Source organism: Nelumbo nucifera, chromosome 1, assembly GCF_055504915.1.
Source record: "Nelumbo nucifera cultivar China Antique chromosome 1, China Antique-T2T, whole genome shotgun sequence".
Lineage (NCBI taxonomy): Eukaryota > Viridiplantae > Streptophyta > Magnoliopsida > Proteales > Nelumbonaceae > Nelumbo > Nelumbo nucifera.
The window spans coordinates 15266505-15282995 of NC_142649.1; the positions used below are offsets into that span (position 1 = coordinate 15266505).

Here is a 16491-nt window from a genome sequence, read left to right on the forward strand (position 1 = left end):
CGAGATCTTTTTGGTCAAAACCCCAAACTCTCTAAATTTTGGACCCTTGAAAATAAAGTGGTTCCTATTATCACTAGTAACTTCAGTTAAAAACGATAATCTTTTTACATTTGCTCCTTTTAAAAAGCTCCCTACTTGTAGCTCCATCTGTCCTTGCACCCAAAAACAATCCTTTGGATTTAGAAATCTCATGTTTCTCATTTCCTTTATCCATTCCCACCCTCTTATCCGTGTGTCCTACTACTCTCTTTTCCATGCTATTAGTGTTCACCACCAATAAATGTGGACTTTCAGGCCCACCACCCTTAAACTAGAATCGAATTTCAAAGGAACCTTGTTCTTTCCACAAATCTTCACCTCCCTCCAATCTCTAATACCATTGGGACCTGATGCGTTGTTCTCAAAATAAAAGACTTTACCTCTAATTCCCAAAATGACCTTGTCTTCAACCTCTGTGCCCCCCCTGATTGAAATGACTGCTTTTCTTTCCAACTGACTTTGCAAGTTCCTTAGAATTCTCACCATCCTCCTTCCTCTAATGAACTAGAGAATCAACCTTCCCCTGCGGGTAAGAAGCTTCTACAATCAGTCTTGGCTTGTAGGTCTCTCTGGCGAATCGAAGAGACAAGAACAAAGGCACCAAATGAATCTCACACACTTTGACCAAGATACAAGCAGCAATGAGGTTCTTCCATGAAGTCATTTTGCGACCAACGAATTTAAACGTCCCACAAGCATCTCCCACTGCCGTGAATGTTTGGAAACACCAAGTGTGCAATGGAATACTGTAGATGTTGATCCAAACCAGACTTGATGGATGATCCCAAATCTCTAACTACTTCATGTAATGGATTCCATCTCTCAACCCTAAGTTCAGGAAAGCAGACCAGATTTTATTCTTGTTCCAAAGTCTTACTCGCTTCATCAACATTGTCTGTTGTCATAGATAAACAGAAACAAACCTGCCTTCAATTTTCTAACTTGGAAAGAAATACCTGGGCCAAACTTTTTGAGAACGCTAAGATGTGGCTTGAGAGAAGCTTTGAGGTGGAGGAAATAAGGGAAGCAATTTTTGCAATGGATAGATCCAAAGCTCCAGGGCCGGATGGGTAATGGGTTCACTATGGCCTTTGCTAGGATTGTTGGGAGATACTGAAACTGGATATCTTAAAAGTGTTTCATGAATATTTTGAAAGGGGGGTAATAAATCTAGGGTTGAATTCAACTTTCATTGTGTTAGTCCCAAAGAAAGATGGAGCAAGCTATCCAAGAGATTTTAAACCTATTAGTTTGGTGAATAGTTTGTATAAAATCATTGCTAAGGTCTTGTCTCGAAGAATTAGAGAGGTGGTTCTGAGCATAATTTCACATAACCAAGGGGCTTTTGTGGGATCAAATCTTAATTGCTAATGAATGTGTGGAGGATCTAAAGAGAACAAAGAAGAAAGGAATTGTGTGCAAGCCGGACTTGGAGAAATCTTATGCTATGGTAGATTGGTCTTTTATAATGCAAGTGATGGATTACTTTAGTTTTGGGAAGCAATGGTGCAAATGGATCTTGGGGTGTATGGAGACATGTCATTACTCAATTTTGGTAAATGGAGCTGTAGTACATCACTTTTGGGCCACTAGAGGAATTAGACAAGGGGATCCCCTTTCTCCCTTCCTTTTTACCTTGGTTGTAGATGTGTTGGGGAAGTTAATAGATAGGGCAGATTTGAGGAACCTAGTGAAGGGGTGGAGGGTTGGGAAAGACAAAATTCCTATCACTATCTACAATTTGTTGATGACACAATTCTTTTTTTGTGAAGGGGAGGATATCGGATGGGTGAGAAATTTGAAGTTGGTAGTTCAAACTTTTGAGAAAATGTCAAACATGAAGGTGAATTTTATTAAGAGCTGTGTGGTGGGGACTAATATGGGGGAGAGTGCAATGATGGAGAGGGCTGAAATATTGGGGTGTGTGGCATCACAATGGCCTTTGCAGTACTTGGGGATGCCCTTGGGGGATAATCCGAGGAAGAACAGCTTTTGGAACCCAGTAATTGATAGGTTCACAAAAAGGTTGGCCTCTTGGAAGAAGAACTACCTATCTTTGAGTGGTAGAATCACTTTAATTAAGGCCACCTTGTCTAGCTTGCCAGTTTACTATCTTTTTGTTTTCAGGATTCCAAAGAAAGTAAGCAAAGTCTTAGAAAAATTGATAAGAGATTTCTTGTGGGAACCAAGGAAAGATAGGAAAGACCATAGGGTAGTGTCATAGGAGTAGCGCTGATGGAGGATTGGGACTAGGCAACATTTGGAAGAGAAATGAAGCTTTCCTGGGAAAGTGGTCGTGGAGGCTAGCAAGAGAAGAGACAAGTTATGGGGTAAGAAAATACTGAGCATTCATGGGCTGGTAGATGATGGCTGGGACTCTGGGGTCTTGGCAAAGGCTACTAGTACCTCTCCTTGGCGATCCATACATTGCCATTCTTCCTTCTTTTCTACAACACATCAGGTATGATCTTTGTTCTAGAAACCAGGTGAAATTCTGGGAGCATCTTTGGGTGGTTGATGTGCCTTTAAAAGACCAATTCCCTTCTTTATTCTCTCTCCCGGTATAAAGGGAAAACTATGTCTAATTTCTTAGTCCCTCATGAGTCCAACTTTGGTTTTGATTGGGATTTGGGTCTTAGAAGAGGCATTAGGGATTCAGAACTTGGAAATGTTTTGGGGTTAATTCAGGTTTTGAAGGGGATTATTTTAGACTTTTTGAAAAGGGATAGCAGAATTTGGACCTTATCTCCTTCAGGTGTCTTTTCTTGTGCATCTTTCTTTAAGTCTTTGGTGCAACCTGCCAATTCCATTGTCCAAACTTTTTTCCAGTAAAAGAAGTATGGGGTAAACCGATCCCTCCAAGGGTTGGAGCATTTTGTTGGGAAACCTTCTTGGAAAGATGCAATACCTGTGACTTACTCCAAAGGAAAAGGCCTAATTGGTGCTTGTCCCCAAATTGGTGCATACTGTGTAAGGCTAATGGTGAAAGTCCTTACCACTTATTAATCGCTTACCCGTTTGGCTCTGTTATTTGGGAGTGGTTTGGGGCTTTATTTGGTTACAAGTGGATCCCTCCTCCAAGTATACAAGAGTTGTTTGCTCCTTTATTCTTCAGGTTGCCGAAAAAGACGGGGAAAATCTTGTGGAGATGCTTAAGAGCTGCTATATGTTGGACTCTATGGGAGGAAAGGAATTTAAGGATATTCTCTGAGAAGGAAAGGAAGAAAGAAGATATCATTGAAGTTATAACAGTTAGGGTGGTACAATGGGTAAAATCATTGGAGCTGTTTGCTGATGTCTCCACAGGGTTGTTGCTTAATAGCTGGAACGAGGTGGCAAATTCTGAATCAGCTCTTTCAGCTGTGTGCCCTTAGTGGTCACCACCAGCTCCAGTTTTATAAAATTAAACTTTGATGGTAGTAGTGAAGGAAATCCAGGACCTTCAGGAGTTGTTAGGTGTATTCAGAGATGAAAATGGGTAGGTGGTTGCTATGTACTCAGGCCCCATTGGGGTTGGTGACTCTCTTAGAGCTGAGATGTTTGCTGTTTTGGAAGGGTTAAGGAAGGCAAAGGAGCTGAATGTCTAAAAGTTGTTGAAGGAGACTCAAAGTTGGTTGTAAACTGGTTAGGGAAGGATAGCGGTTCCTGGAAATTTGCCAATGAAAGGAGGGAGGTTAAATGGTTATTCAGGGGGCTGGAAGTTCAGTTTCACTGGGTGAAGAGAACTGCAAATGCATTTGCAGATACATTGGCAAAGCAGGGGGGGGGAAGGGAACAAATGTGTTGGGCTATGTTGTAATTTCTTTCTTGTTCTCTTGGGGAGAGTTAAGTCATTTTACCTCTTCCCGGAGTGTTGTATGTAATCCTGTCTTTTAATAATATGAGTTTCTGTTATTGATCAAAAAAAAAAAAAAAACAGAAATACCTGGTCGGCAAACAGGAATCATCCAAAGCTCTTGCAACTTTAATGTAATGTAATTGGGGGTTTCTTACAACTTTGGATAATTTTATAAGTCTCCCTCATTAGTGAGAGACACGTGTTCTTTTGGGGAGAGACACAATTTGGCATTTGGTATTGTTAAACCTAATAATATCTCCTCTCTTATCTTCTATTTTCTATTCTCCCTTTTTCCTATTCATTGTTCATGACAAGATGGCATCTGAGCAACAAGAAGAAGATCCGATGATGAATTGATGATAAAGATATCAATAATAGTAAGATTTGTTAAATTCTTTTTGCGTCTTGAAAATCTCTTTATCCTTCCTCCACAATTCTTATTGATCTCTCATTCATTTTTTTTTTATTTTTTGTGTTTGGAATTTTTGGAATTCTATCATTTTGTTAGTTCAATCTCCTAACCTCAACTTCCTCCTGTGATTCTTGTTAACAGATCTAATTTGTTTATAAATAGTACATTGTAATTTTACTACAAATTGTAATTACATACTATAATTATAAATAGTATGTTTATATATTATTATAAATAGTGATTCTCCCTAGAATAGTGTTGGAAAGTAGAAGATTGACTCTCTGATTGATTCTCCATAATTTTAGGTCCATCAGTTTAGGAAACTTAATTTCCTAGAATCATGGGATATTAATTGGAGAATCCCACTGATATAGAAATTAGTTTTTTTAGGAAAAGTTAGTTTCCTATTTTATCACCCTGTAAATTAGCTCTGTAATTCTATATAAAGTTGTGTATATGCTCCTTCCAAGACAATACAATCAATTCATTTTTCTCTCAAATTTTCACATGGTATTAGAGCCAGGTTACGACCTAATCCACACATAGTATCTCTTTGGTCATCTTTGCTGCTGGTTCAAGAACTCTCAAACAGTATTTGGGAGGTTCTTGAGTGTCCTTGATTCTTCTTCGAGATCGGCTACAGATCTGAACTCTACATTTTTGCTTCTTCTGGACTACTGCGCCATCGGATTCATCCTTTTTTCTTGGATCTCTTTGTAGAGACATCAGATCAGTCTGAAATCTTAGATCTGGTATTGCCCAGAGCAGATTTATTGAATCCCTTTGGTTTCGTTTGGATCAGTTTTGATTTTGAGTGGTTTCGAACCACTCTTTAGTTTGGTGGAGCATTACAGTTACCTTTTTTTTTACATTGGCTGAAAGATTCTTTAGGCCTTCATCGCCAACCCTTACTAAGTTTTTCAGACCTTCATTGTCTGTTTTTCTCTCTTTCTTGAAGCCCACCCAATATGTCAGAAGCCACCGTATCAAATACCACTGCACAATCGGAAGAAGTTTCCTCGCATCAAGCATTTGGCGACCTGCAAAACATTCAGGCAGCATATAGGTTGAACGGGAAAAATTATTTGAAGTGGTCTCAGTTTGTTCGAACATATTTAAAGGGAAAAGGAAAGCTTAGCCATCTCTTAGGGACGGGACCGAAGGAAGGAGATCCAAGATTTAATGCATGGGACGAAGCTGACTCCATGATCATGTCATGGTTATGGAATTCAATGAACCCTGAAATCAGCGGCACGTGTATGTTTTTATCCACGGCTAAAGAGATCTGGGATGCCGTCCGACAAACATATTCAAAAGCACGTGATACAGCACAAGTGTACGAAATCAAAGTCAAGACTGGAGCAACTAAACAAGGCAGCAAGACAGTTACCGAGTATGCAAATTTACTGTAGAACCTATGGCAAGAACTCGATCATTATTGGTGCATTGAGACTAAATGTGCAGCGGATGCAGGAATCCTAAAGAGTTTTATCGAAAAAGATTGCGTTTATGACTTTCTTGCAGGACTCAACGCAGAATTTGATCAAGTTAGGGTCCAGATTCTCGGCAAAGAAGAGGTACCATCTCTAAATGAGACTATTTCTCTGATTCGTGCTGAAGAAAACCGTAAGGGGGTTATGCTTGAACCCCAAGTACTAGAAGGTTCAGCCATGACTACAAGGATGGAACAACCAAAAATACTGGAAGGAATGAAGACAGATTTGTCCTCTGCACGGGACAACAAGGAGTCTCTTTGGTGTACCTATTGCAAGAAACCAAGGCACACCAAAGAGAAGTGTTGGAAGCTGAATGGTAAACCATCGAATATGGAATGGGGCTACCGAGGAGGACAACAGAAGAGTCGAAGTCAAGCTAACTTCACCACAAATCAGCCGAGCCAAGAAAAGCCTCCAGACAAGACCGAGTTCAATAAGGAGGAGATCGAAAAGTTAAGGGGGCTTCTGGGATCGTTGGAGAAACCTAGTGGTACAGGTTCTCTTGCAATCTCAGGTAAGTTTTCTATTCCTCACGGACTAAATGTCTCAGATGAACCTATTAGGGATTTATGGGTTATTGACTTAGGAGCCACAGATCACATGACTCACTCCTCACTACATTTTAGCACTTACACCCCCTACCCAAGCAATCGAAAAATAGCCATTGCAGACGGTTCCCTTACTACCGTAGCTGGCCTTGGGGGATATCCATATTAATCCATCACTTACACTAAAAAGTGTCCTTCATGTTCCAAAATTTTTGTCCACTAACCTGATATCCATCCAAAAACTCACCCATGACATGAACTGTAATGTGCTTTTCTATCCTTCTTACTGTATATATCAGGACCAGGATTCGGGGAAGAGGGTTGGACTTGCTAAGGAGAAGAATGGACTCTACTATCTTGAAGAATCATGCAAATCAAATATTGTCCAGGATAAGTTATCTCTGTCATTCCTTTCATCATCCAACAAAGACACCATTTGGCTTCATCACTTTAGACTAGGACATCCATCTTTTGGAATTCTGAAAACTATGTTTCCCTCCTTGTTTAAAGGATTGAGTGTTGAATATTTTCATTGTGATGTATGTGAGTTTGCAAAACACAAGCGTGTGCCTTTTCCAATCAGTAACAAGAGAAGTTCAGTCCCATTCTTTTTGATCCATAGTGATATATGGGGACCCTCCACAGTTCCAAATGTGTCTGGCTCACGATGGTTCGTCTCTTTTATTGATGATTGCACTAGGGTCTCTTGGATCTTTCTTCTTAAATCTAAATCAGATGTAAGCAGTGTACTCCCAAATTTCCATAACATGATCCAAAATCAGTTTGGGGTCAGAATCAAAAGATTTAGATCAGATAATGCATGAGATTATTTCAACCAAACTTTATCCCCATATTTTCAAAAAGAAGGGATTATCCATGAATCCTCCTGCATTAATACTCCACAACAAAACGGAGTAGCAGAAAGGAAGAATGGTCATCTACTAGCTGCAACCCGAGCCTTACTTTTCCACTAGCATGTTCCAAAAACCTATTGGGGGGAAGCTGTGCTTACAGCCGCATACATTATAAATCGATTACCTTCGAGGGTGTTGGGATTTAAAACACCAATGGAAACACTTTCTCAATTTTATCCAGATCTACGTACAACAAATAATCTCACCCCAAGAATCTTTGGATGCACTGCTTTTGTCCATGTTCATACCCATAATAGAGGGAAGTTAGATCCAAGAGCCATCAAGTGTATTTTTGTGGGTTATTCGTCCACCCAAAAGGGTTATAAGTGTTACCACCCACCTACTAAAAAATCCTTTGTCTCTATTGATGTCACTTTTGAAGAAAAAACACCATATTTCACTCAACCTTATCTTCAGGGGGAGTCTTTGTCATTCATTGAAGATAAGGACAGAGAATTGTCCCCGCTTGGTCTACCTACAGTTTCTCAACACCCAAACTCAGCATCTATACCAGTTCAATCCGTATCTGCACCTATCGAACCACCTCAAACCAAACCAACTTCTTCACCCATTCATACCAGACCCATGATAGAGAATGATGAACTTTGTGACTCTATGAGATTGCAGGTATATTCAAGAAGAAGAAACCAGAATCCTAATCTTGTGCAGGTTCAAGATTCAACTTCTAATCCTAAGAATGAGGTAAATACAGTTCCAGAAATTTCTTCTAAATTAGCATCTGACCAAGATCTTCCTATTGCTCTTAGGAAAGGCACAAGAGAATGCACTAAACATCCCTTATATCCCTTGGCAAATTTTGTGTCCTTTAAAAATTTCTCACCATCACATAGGAGTTTCCTAGTTAGTCTAAACATCATTCATATTCCTAATACTTTATCTGAGGCATTATTTGATGAGAAATGGAAAGATGCTATGAGAGAAGAGATGCAGGTTCTAGATAAGAATCAAACATGGGAAATTGTTGACCTACCACCAGGAAAGAAAGCCGTGGGCTGCAAGTGGGTTTTCACAGTAAAGTACAAGTCAGATGGCTCTCTAGAAAGATACAAGGCAAGACTCGTGGCAAAAGGATATACACAAACCTATGGTGTTGACTATCAAGAGACATTCGCTCCAGTGGCTAAGATGAATACGGTAAGAATTTTGTTGTCACTAGCAGCTAACTTCGATTGGTACTTGGAGCAATTTGATGTAAAGAATGCTTTTCTTCACGGTAATTTAGAGGAGGAGATATACATGGATATTCCTCCGGGCTTCAAAGGAAATCTAAAAGGAAATAAAGTTTGCAGGTTGAAGAAAGCACTATATGGTCTCAAGCAATCACCTAGGGCGTGGTTTGGAAGATTTACTAAAGTTATGCTTGCCATCGGATACAAACAAAGTCAAGGAGATCATACACTCTTTATAAAGCATTCGGATGCAGGGGGAGTCACGACTCTTCTGGTATATGTCGATGACATAATTGTGACAGGAAATGATGAAAAGGAGAAGGAAGCCTTGAGAAGATGCCTAGTCAAAGAATTCGAAATAAAAGAACTTGGGAGATTGAAGTATTTTCTAGGGATTGAAGTAGCTCATTCCAGAGAAGGCATCTTTATCTCACAACAGAAATATGTAACAGATCTTTTAAGAGAGACAGGAAAGTTAGCATGCAAACCATCCTCCACACCGATTGAGCCAAATCACAAATTGGGAGAAGCAAATGAAGATCCAGCCGTGAATAGAGAAATGTACCAAAGATTAGTAGGAAAACTTATATATCTTGCCCACACAAGGCCAGACATAGCATATGCCGTGAGCGTGGCTAGCCAGTTTATGCACAACTAGAAAGAGGTTCACCTACAGGCGGTCTATAGGATACTACATTACCTAAAGGCTAATCCTGGCAAAGGAATCTTGTTTAAAAGAAATACTGGATTAACCCTAGAGGCATACACCGATGCAGATTATGTAGGCTCTCCCATGGATAGGCGGTCCACTACAGGTTACTGTACGTTCCTTGGAGGAAGTCTTGTGACATGGAGGAGTAAGAAGCAGAATGTGGTAGCTAGATCAAGTGTGGAGGCAGAATTCAGGGCAATGGCTCAAGGAGTATGTGAATTACTATGGCTCAAGATAATTTTGGAAGACCTAAAGATCAGATGGGAAGGTCCAATGAGATTATTCTGTGACAACAAGTCAGCTATTAACATTGCTCACAATCCCGTCCAACATGACAGGACAAAGCACATTGAGATAGATAGGCATTTCATAAAGGAAAAGCTGGATAGTGGATTAATTTGCACTCCATACGTCTCAACGAATGGTCAACTGGCAGATGTGTTGACAAAAGGGCTTTGCAGTGTGGCATTCCAAGGACTTATCTCCAAGTTGGGAATGAAAGATGCATATTCACCAGCTTGAGGGGGAGTGTTGGAAAGTAGAAGATCGACTCTCTGATTGATTCTCCATAATTTTAGGTCCATCAGTTTAGGAAACTTAATTTCCTAGACTCATGGGATATTAATTGGAGAATCCCACTGATATAGAAATTAGTTTTTTTTAGGAAAAGTTAGTTTCCTATTTTATCACCCTGTAAATTAGCTCTGTAATTCTATATAAAGTTGTGTATATGCTCCTTCCAAGACAATACAATCAATTCATTTTTCTCTCAAATTTTCACAAATAGTAATTATTTGTTATTCTTAAATTTCCTGAGTTTTAGATAATTATTGAGTTCTCCAGAAATTTTTTATGCCTAGGAAGGTATCTTAGAGAATTTGCTGAAAAACCAAGAAGGTATCTTGTTCACTGGGGGCTATTTTCTAGGTGGCACTCATGTATTGTTTGACCACCTACAATTTCCTACAAAGGTAGAAAGTAATAATAAGTTTTGGTAAACCAAGGAGCAAGCACCTACCTCTTCTCTGTCTCTGTTTTACAGTTTTAGTACCAACTTGTTTTGGGTCCTTTGCAATGCTTTGAGGGGTAGTTCCTAATCTGTTGGCTAATAACTGGTGGAGGTATTATTCATTCTTGAAATGTCTGATTTTAGATGATTTTTGGAGAAACAATTGAAGGTCAGTGCTCGACAAAGGATTCTTGAAGATTTCCCCAAAAATCAACTAGAACCAAAGAGAATTTTTCTTTTTGGCTTCATGGAGCTAGACAATGGGGGGACCCATCCCCCATACCAATAACCCCCAATCCGGGTGAAAGTGGGAATCATTCCCAAGTCTTTGCCACAACCAGCCAGAGACCTTATCAACTGATCCAGTTGGCACCTTGATAGGGATCATGCAGCAAATTTCAAGACTTACAGAAGAAAAAGAAAAATTCCCAACAATTCTGAGGCTTTGGTTCTTATTTGGCACAATAATGGAGAAGATTCTGGCTGGGAGGTAGAATAAATTCTTTGTGTTTTGAAGTTTAAGAAACAGTAGTGTTAGAAGTGTGTTAGGAGAGTGTTTTACAGTAGGAGTGTCTTACAGGTTACAGCAAGGTTCTTTTAGTTATATAGTTGTTAGGAATCATTGTTTTCTGCTTTCAGTTAGTACTCCTATGCTAAGTAAGACAGACTAGGATTTCTAGTTAGGATAATCAATTTCTATTTTATGTTATAAATATAGGTGTATTGGTTGTTTCTGAAAACGGAGTGAATAAAAATTAAATTTGTTTCTTTATGTGGATGTGTGATGCTTCCTGTGTTTGGGTTTGGCCTAAACCTTCTAGGAGTGATTCCTAGATCTCTCTCTTCAAAGTTATTTGTTGTGCTACATCAGACCTTAAACCAAAGAGATTTCTTGTTCAGCATTATTGGGTAGAATCTATTGTGGTGCTTAGGTATTCTTAATCTTCATGGATTATAATACAATAGGCAATTTTAATTTTGGGGAGTTCTATGGCCTCTAGAACAAGCTCCTACTATTTCTTCAGTTTCTACTTGTTCTTGTAAGCTTGATATCTTATAGCATTTGTCTGGGGTTGGAATTAGCTTTTTGGAAACCGATCCTTGGGGTTGAATTTTACTTTGTTTTTGGTTGCATGATCATCAAAGTTTGATGTATGTTTTTTGGGGCTGATTACAAAGGCAGTCTTATTTTGGGTGTGCAAGATATACAGTTCTATCTTTTGATTATGTATCTTCTGTATATTTCAATGTATTGTCTCTTATTGTACACAGGTTCTTTTTGGTGTTCAATATAATTTCAATACTTTACCAGTTTTCAATAATAATAATAATAATAATAAATATTGTGGTTGAGTCTTAGTTAGGTTGACCATATGCTGTTATTTTCAGAAAATTTGCAGAAGCAAATTTGATGATTGGTTGTGTTTTGGGTAAGAGCTATAGGTTTCCATGAGTACTTTTAGGTTGTTTCTTAGGTAAGAACTGTGAGTGACCATGAGCACCATCTAATCAATTGAGGACTTGCCATGGATATAAACTGAAAGTTTAGCATGAGTGCAATCAAGCTGATTGGATCCCTGTGAGTTTAGTGTAAGAGCTAATTGTTGCAATGCTGGAATCTCCGAGTTGCCTTGTTTGAGACTGGGGAGAAGCAAATATTGCTAACAAGATTACATTTTGCTTCTAGGCAGAGATATTTTGAGGGAGAGCATAGGAGTGTTCAGTTTGTATGGGGAATGGGGATTATTTTAGGAGGGAAAATTATGGTCAGGGACTTTAGTGTAATATCTGAACTATTGGGGGTTTCTTATAATTTTGGATAATTTTAATATTACATAAAGAGTCTCCCTCATTAGAGAGAGACATGATTGAGCATATGGTTTTATCAGATTTAACAATCTTTCTTCTTGGTGTTTATTATCATTATTCATGAAAAAGTTTTCTCTTTGTTTGCCAAGAAGAATATTGCCGCCTATAGTTAGACTTTTAGTCTCCCTGGGCCTAACAACTGCAACTGCAAAAATAAAATAATAATTAAAAATAGTTTTTTTTTTTTTTTAATTTTTTCAAGAGAACTAAAGAAGAGTAGTTCTTTTCTCTGCCCACTGTGTATTCAGTAACAGTAGTGCATACTACTGCAACCTGGAGTTATTTTTGTTTTCCTTTGCTTTTGTAAGACAGTAGATTTTGGAGTGTAGTGTTTCCTGCTTGCCAGGGCCACTGCTTGGTATAATGGACTAACAGTAAGATCTCGGGCCGACAAATGTGAGAATGTGGATCTGAGTCTGAGAGCAATCATTGTTTGAAAACAAAAAAAAAAATGCCAAAGGTTAGGTCCATATCCAATCCACCTGTCCCAAAAACCGAGATGGCTGGGACTAACATTGGGTAATGGCCTTTTAATGTTTATTGTTTCCTTACATGTGAAATGAGTATATCTGTTTCTGACTGGTGCCATTGAGGCTTCAAGGTTTTGATGATAGCCCTGAAAACTTGCAACTCATTGTTCTTGGTTGTCTATACAAAGAAGATACCTTATTTTTGTCATGTTTCCTAAAAGACAATATTTTTTCTTTGATTTAAGTATACATAGGTTCCAGTGGTTGCATATTGGTGCAAAAGGACACACTATAAGGGATTATTGTGTCTTCCATTCTTCTTTCTTTTCATAGAAAGAGATGGAGATGTTGAGGTGTGGTTTGTACTGACGAGCTCATTCTATCTCTTTCAGGATGATATAGGCTGTGTTTTTTTGGAGAAAGCTCAATAGGCTGGCTTAATGCTAACAATGAATCAAATGTTCTTATTGGAAGAGGATTGATTACTTCTGGTTTCACAAGGTAAGGGAATTTTAGGTTTTGGGCTTATTTTGTAATTGGCATGAAGAGAATCAACAGGTGAATAGCGTATATATGAAGCCTGTTGAGGCTAGACAACATTCATTTGTAACTGAAGTAATTAACAAGCTTACTTGTTGGAATATGATTTCAATCAGGACTCAAATATACATCCACCTCCATACAAGGAAGATCATAGGTTAGTTCTAGAGGTTATGGAGGCATAAGAATATTCAGATCCACTTCATTCTATAATAAGAAACCTACATGCTTTTGTATGGCCTTTCATACATATTTTAACGGTTTCAATGACAATTAATTTCCAATGGCAACCCCCTGGCAGAAATTTATTGCAGGTGATGCCTCCTATATGCTATTTACTCTTCCAAATTCAAATCCTTGAAGAAAATCTTACCTAAAGCTTACAACTGCAAGAAACGAAATTGTTGACTCCTTAAAATTCTGAACTTGTTGGCAATGTGGAGTTTAGAATTGGAATCTCCCTAAGAGTAGAGTTTCTCTCTCCTTCAAGGTCTCAGGACCTTGGATTCTTTGACAATAATTAGAGTGTCAAAGATTTTAGTTTCCAAATAAAGTGGATTCCAAATAGCCTAGTTGATGCCTTGGACAAAGGACTGTAAGAGAAGATTTTGTTTCGGGCCCGCAAGCCCAGGGGTTAATCTGCAACCGAAGTAGAAACTGAGGCTGTTTTCCAGGGAAGCTTAGGCTGTTTATTATCACTAGTTCTCATTTGCCAAATCCTGCTAATGAGGTGTTACTCCTGTTCTGGAAGACAGTGAATTTCATTAACATATACTAGCTAAATCGTAAGTTTTCCAACTTGATGACTTGAGATAATTGCTATTTCGTTTTGTTTTCTTTGGGTCTATTGTCCACATTATTAAAGTTACTGGTTTCTGTGAATTTGCAGCCATTGGAACTTTTAGGATTTGAGGAAATTTTGTTAAAAATGCAAAGAATACCAGATGTTGAAGTTTAGTTCGATTCTGATTTAAAAAAGACAGGTTTCGTAACTGTCAACTTGGTATCTGGTGTTGACTGGGGGGTTGGCAGCTGGCATTACAAGCAGGAAATTGAGAGGATTGGAGGGAGTTTTGCAGGGTGAAGAGGATGGTGGCAAGGATTAGCAGGGAGAAGGGATGGAGAGGATTCCATATTTACACAGGTATGTACTTTCCAATTGTAGCCCAACACATCAGCAAAACACTGGTAAGCCAAGGACTTCTATGAGCAACTAAACAGATACATTAAATTCCTGTTAAGGGCTGATTTTGAAATTAGAAAACATAAAAACGAAAAAAAGCATATAGGTTTTTCTCCTCGGTTTTTCCATTGAATATGTTTTCTCTTGGTGAACAGAGAATCTATAGATTAGAACCAGAACCTTTCTCTAACCTTTAGGGCAGGTTCATCTGCATAGTAAGCTACTGAGAAGGGGTATTCGGATCTCCTACCCACACCTACCTACGAGACACTACAGCTGCACATTGAGAACATCTCCCCATGAATGGTAGCATGCAAATAAGAATAAGGAAGATGTTCTCAATGTGCAGCTGTAGTGTCTTGTGGGTAGGAGATCCGAACACACCTTCAGCAGCCTTGCCTGCAATGTGTTTGGATTGGCAACATTATCGCAACAAGAAGCCTAGGACTACAGAATCCCCTTCTCTTGGGACTTGACTATGCTCTCCATTACTTCCAGAACATATAGCAATTGAAGAGAAACCTTAACAATAAAAGCAGAAAACAGAACGATTGAAGAGTGAAACCCAGACAATAGAAGCAAAGAGTGCATGCATGCCTGATGAGGCACCTTTCTTTAACCAAAAGAAAAGAGCAGTGTTTTAAAAGGCGTGGGAGGCGTACGCCTCCAGGCAAGGTGCTCCCAAAAGTGATAGGATCTGCTCCTCACAAATGGGTGCCTCACAGGCACATCCACCGTGCACTGGAAACATCTCCTGTGAATAATAACTAATAAATACGGGAGATGTTCCCAATGCTTGATAGGATGTGCGTGTGAGGCGAGCAGATCCAGTCTCTTCCCAAAACACCCCAAGGCGTATGCTAGAGGCACTGACCCCGCCCCCTTTTCGATGCAATCCAATTTGCTTGACAAGACCCCCCTTTCAACTAATGTTGTGCATCTTTATTAATGTTGTGCATCTTTATTCTTCTTAATATAAAATATCTTTATTAAAAATAAAGAAAAAATGAGATCTCCCCTTTTTCTTCATCCTCCTAACCTCCTTCCTCTTCCTCCTTGTGTTCGGGAGGCTTACGCCTCTTGCATCCTAAATTACGTCTCACGCCTCTAGGTAGTGGAATGCCTTGCATCATGCCTCTTCATTTTAAAACATTGGAAAAGAGATGGATCAAATCAGAGAAAGTAGTAGCTTCTTAAGGACAGTGACAATGGCGGCCTTGTCTTCAATAGGTGTGTGACAGGGAAAACCGTATCCACACTCCACTCCTGGCGATTTCAAAGTACTATACCTGTTATTTGTTTTCATGTGCTATGAGTTTGTCCAGTTTGGCTCTGGGTTCAGTGGATCCATAGGAGAATAAACCCTTTTCTATATTTTTTTTTTGATTTCATGTTTTTTAATTTTAAAATATGAAACTTTTAACAGGGGTTTCATGTTTCCTCTTAGTTGCTCGCACAAGGACTTTGTTCACCCATGTGTTGCCTATTTGTCGGTCTGTGATTGTAAGTGCAGAGACGGATGCAGTGGCCAGCATGTAGTTTACACTTTACACAGGTTTGCTGTCACTTTGTTGGTGGTTGATTGTAGGCCAGAGCTGCAGGCTACAGTTTGGAGGATGGGGAGAGTGGTGTTTGTGGGAGAAGGTGCGGTGGCAGGAAAGGAGATGCAGCAATCAATGTTGGGGATTAGGGGGCGGGGTGGGGGTTGCTACTTCGTTGGTACTCGGCAGCCGGAATTGCAGAGGACATGTACGTGGGAGAAGGGGTGCTGGAGGTGGGAAGTTGGGAGTGAGGGATATTAATCGATTATAGTTTCAGATTTTCAAGAAATTTTTAAATAAAAGAAGGTTAAGTAGGAAGTTGGAAGTGGGGATATTAATCGAGTATAGGTATCTAATTCAAAAAATTTTAATAAAAAGAATAAATTTACTTGCACCTCCTGGGGTTTGGGTGAAATACCGATACCTCCCCTTGTATTTATGTACTTAAAATAAAAAAACTAATTCCTTTTTAATAAATAAATTAGTCATAAATTGATGGTAATAGTAGTTGTTATTTACACAAGTGGTTTTATACAAGCAGCAAAGCCATTTAACTATGTTATTTTTATACAAGCAGTAAAGCCATTTAACTATGTTCTGGTTTCAGATTTGACAAACCATAGGTTCAAACCGGTCAGACCAACTTGGACTATCTAATTGGATTGTTTTCGAGGTAATCACATCAAGTTCAAGAGTGGTTGAACCGTTTAGATCCGGATCAGTCTGGTCG

The 16491-nt window shown here is 39.1% G+C and overlaps 1 protein-coding gene across 5 annotated transcripts in view; it reads left to right on the forward strand.

Annotated features, from left to right (window-relative positions):
- LOC104611551 (protein FAR1-RELATED SEQUENCE 5-like) overlaps positions 1-16263 on the forward strand; it is a 42355-nt gene extending 26092 nt beyond the window's left edge. For 2 of the 5 annotated variants that reach the window (XM_010278645.3, XM_010278646.3), the window contains one exon: positions 12890-13149. The gene's annotated coding sequence lies outside the window, so the exon portion shown is untranslated. Of the gene's footprint in view, positions 1-12889; positions 13150-13926 lie in introns of those variants that run through there. The other 3 variants (XM_088896319.1, XM_088896321.1, XM_088896322.1) reach the window with 3 other exon arrangements.
- The last annotated feature ends 228 nt before the right edge of the window (positions 16264-16491 follow it).